Here is a 4,296-nt window from a genome sequence, read left to right as displayed (position 1 = left end):
CGTGAATATCATCGAGCATCATTTACTTCGAAACAAAGCAACCATTACACGTTAGTCATCACATTCCAGGGGGCGGGTCCCTTCTCCCTGCCCCGTCTCACTGCGTGCATGCGCAGCATACTAATACGGAACAGGTATATTAAAGCAGCATTAATGAACAACATTGGTCAGATGTTCTACATCCCCTCTCTTTAGCTTATGGCTGTATAAACTGCTAACAACACCTTTAGCAATAACACATTAACAACATGTCCATATCATAACATTCTAGCCTAAACATTAACGAATTACTTCACACCTTGAACTGTGTCATTGGTAAGGACACGGTGAGCATTTAACTTTGCTGACATCACATCACGTGTACTGTCCACTTTTTTTTTTTCTTTCGTGTTACAGTCCATCTCTTATGCCTTAGTGTTCATACTTGGGGTTTGGTTTGCAGACTCTCCCATATCGTGTGATGTAAGCATCACGTGCCGGGCGACAGGGGGACTGGACTGGGGCTTGTGTGAAGTGTTGCGTGTGGCTATGTGTTTGTTCGTCGGTGTGTGTCACGGGTTCTTGGATGTGCTGTGGGGAGTCAGTGGTTGGTGGTTGGGCTGCGGTGTAATCATCACGGGAATCTCCGTGTGGTAGTGGCGGTTCAGAGACTGGGAGGATATGTCTGCGGTTTCGCCTGTACTCTCCAGCTCCTGACTGGACGATGTACGATCTGGGCTCTTCGCAGGCTTCCTTGATGGTTCCTAAGGAGTCATGTCCTTGACGCGTTTGCATCCGCACAACCTCACCTGGCATGAGGGGGCGGAGGGGTCTGCTGGACTTGTCATAGTATCTCTTTTGTGCCTGGCGCTTGTGAAGTAGGTTTGTTTTAACTGTTCTGTTGCTTTTGGGGCTGGGAACGAGCAGACGTCTACACACGGGTAGGGTCGTGCGCGTCTGTCTTGACATCAGCCTTTCAGCTGGGGAACCTAATGTGTTGTCTCGTGGCACGTTGCGGAGATTGAGTAGGTTAAGGAAGACATCCGTTCCATCTCTCTTTGATCTTTCCATCAACTGCTTTGCACTGCGAACCGCACGTTCAGCCAATCCATTGGCCTGCGGGTATTCTGGGCTACTTGTCACATGAACAAAGTCCCATGCTGAAGCAAAGTCTGCAAAGCGTTGGCTGGTGAACTGAGTGCCGTTGTCTGATATTACTTTGTGCGGGCTGCCATGGACGGAAAAGTGTCTTTTGAGCTTTGTGATGACAGTGTTGGCGGTTAGGTCTGGAAGCAGGTCTACTTCGAACCAACCTGAGTAAGAGTCGACTACAACCAGGTGATGTTGACCGTTCCACTCGAAGATGTCAGTGGCGACGGTTGACCAGGGTAGGTCCGGCACTGGATGTAGCTTTAACGGCTCTTTCTGTTGATGTGGCCTTGTGCTGTTGCACACTGGACACGCAGCTGTTTCTTGCTCAATATCTGCTGTCATTGTGGGCCAAAACACGATGCCACGGGCCCTGCGTTTAGTAGCTTCCATGCCTGGGTGCCCTCTGTGGAGGATGACGATATAATCTTTTTGCAAAGATTTGGGAATCACTGTTTTCAGCCCTTTCATGACAATGCCATCTTCTAGAGTGAGTTCGTCTCGATATGGGTGGTATTGACGAAGTTCTGTGGGCAGCTGAGTTTGTCTGCAAGGCCATCCTCTCATTATGACAGTGCTCAGTTTCTGTAGCTCTGGATCTGAGGCAGTGTGTTCCTTTAGCTGCATCAGCCTGTAAGAAGAGATTTGCTGGATCGACATGATCTCGTAGTCAGCTGTTTCATCACTGTTCTGATCCGTCGAGGTTGTGGGAGCACGGGATAAAGTGTCGGCGAGGTACATCTGCGAGCCTTTTTTGTACACTATCTGAAAGTTGTACTTTTGCAGCCTAAGCATCATGCGTTGCAGTCTGGCTGGAGCTGAATGTATTGGCTTGTTCAAGATAGTGACTAATGGCTGATGACCAGTTTCAATTTGGATTTGTTTCCCATAGATGTAATCATTAAACTTGGAACAACCAAATACGACTGCAAGAAGCTCCTTCTCAATCTGCGCATAGCGCGTTTCTGTCTGTGTCAGAGTACGAGATGAGTAAGCAATCGGGGCGCCTTCTTGGAGGCATGCAGCCCCGAGTCCATACTGCGATGCGTCACACTTTAGCGTGACGGGTTTCTTTACGTCGTAGTATCTGAGGGTAGGAGGACTGGTCAGGCTTCGTTTTAAAGCATCGAATGCATCTTGATGCTGCTTGAGCCAACACCACTGTACGTCTTTGCACGTTAGCTCCCGAAGTGGGGCTGAAAGCTCGCTGAAATTAGGAATGAACTTTCCTAGGTAATTAATCATCCCTAAGAAGCGTTGGAGAGCTGTGACGTTTTCAGGTGTGGGCATCTCTTCAATTGCTTTGGTCTTTGCTGGGTCAGGCTTCAAGCCCTCGCTTGTGAAGACGTGGCCAACGTAGCAGGCTTCTTTGAGACTGAATTTGCACTTCAGGGGGTTAAGTCTCAGCTTGACTTCCCTTGCACGATCGAGTACTTTTCTGAGATTGTGTTCATGCTCTTTCATATCTCTTCCACCGATGAGTATGTCGTCGACAATGATAGCACAGGGGTATCCAGCAAAGATCTGCTCCATTGCACGCTGGAACACCTCACTGGCTGAGTTTATTCCATATGGCATTCTTAGAAAGCGGAATCTGCCAAACGGTGAGCTGAAAGTCGTGAGCATGGATGATTGGTGGTCAAGTGTTATCTGCCAAAAGGAGCATTTCGCATCCAAGACGGAAAAGACTTTGGAGTTAGGCATTTGGGCGGCTATCTCCTCTATAGTACGCATAGGATGATGTGGGCGTTTTAGTGCTTTATTCAAGTCTCTTGGATCGATGCAGAGTCTGATCTCATCTGAATTTTTCTTGTGGGTCGCCACCATGGACGACACCCATTCTGTTGGCTCTGTGACAGGGGTGATCACACCCAACTCGACCATACGGGTTAATTCTGCTCTAACCTTGTCTAGCATTGGAACCGGTATTTTGCGTGCTGGCTTTATTACTGGTGTGACTTCTGGGTCTATTTTCATGGAATAGGTAACCGGAAGTTTACCAAGTTTATCTTCGAAGAGGTCTGAATACTCTGAGAAGATCTGTTCTGAAAAGGTGCTTTCCACTTCCTTAGTCACGTGGTGGACTTCTTTGTTTAGTGTGATTAATTGTAAGTGAAGTGAGTCTGGTAAGCCAAGTAGGGGTTGTACGTCTCGTTTCACTATGAAGAACTGCAGAGGGTAGTCCTTGCCTGCAGAGTGGCATGAGAGTGTTGCTGTGCCAGCTGTTTGAATTTCCTCTCCCCCATATGCCACCAGTTTAGTGTTTCGTGATGGCATGAGTTTTTCATCATGTCTCAGTTGTTCAAAAAGGTTAGCTGGCATGACATTACATTTGGCGCCAGTGTCCACTTTGAGCTCTAAGGGTTTTCCATTAATATGCACCGTGGTGAAAATGTCATTTTTGTATGGAAAGCAGGGATTTATAGTGTCTATGTCAATTCCATTCACATAGAACATTTCTTCATCGCTGCCGTGCGCCTGCATTTCAATGTGGTTTACGGGTCTCTTTTTGAATTGCCGTGTTTGTGATGACTTGCAGCATTTCTGGAAATGATTCCATTTTTGGCACTTATGGCATTGCTGGCCATATGCTGGGCATTTGTCCCTTTTTGCCTCGTGGCTGCCCCCGCAGTTGTTACAGTTTGTGATTGCGTGAGCGAGCCTATGTTCTGGATGCGTTGCACGCCGTTCATTGCCTGTCTTTGTCTTGACTTTGTGTGGATGTTTTTTCTTTATTGTGTGATGCAAAGTGTCGACCTTTGCTGCCATTTGCTTTGGAGCCGCTAGAGCTTTCGTATGTCGATCTGTCTGCTCGAATATCTGGCACATTTCAATTGCTTTGCTCAAAGTTAAGTCGCTGTCGCGCAGCAATTGCTTTCTCATGCTGTCGCTGTTTATGCCACAAACGAGTCTATCTCTGATGAGCTCGTCTTTAAGCTGGCCAAATTTACAACTGCCTGCCTTATTTTCAGTGTTGGGACTAACGCGTTATTAAGTAACGCGTTACAGTAACTACGTTATTATTGTGGTAACGAGCACGGTAACTAGTTATTATGCCAAAATCAGGAACGCGTTACTCGTTACTGGGATTTAGATAGGGTCGTTACTCGTTACTTCGTGTGGTGGCTATCGCGGAGCTTCCACAGATTCAGTAACATTAGCAAGTGG

This window comes from Haplochromis burtoni, unplaced genomic scaffold (assembly GCF_018398535.1).
Source record: "Haplochromis burtoni strain Fernald_Lab_line unplaced genomic scaffold, NCSU_Asbu1 Contig_915, whole genome shotgun sequence".
Taxonomy (NCBI): domain Eukaryota; kingdom Metazoa; phylum Chordata; class Actinopteri; order Cichliformes; family Cichlidae; genus Haplochromis; species Haplochromis burtoni.
This window is presented reverse-complemented; position numbering follows the sequence as displayed.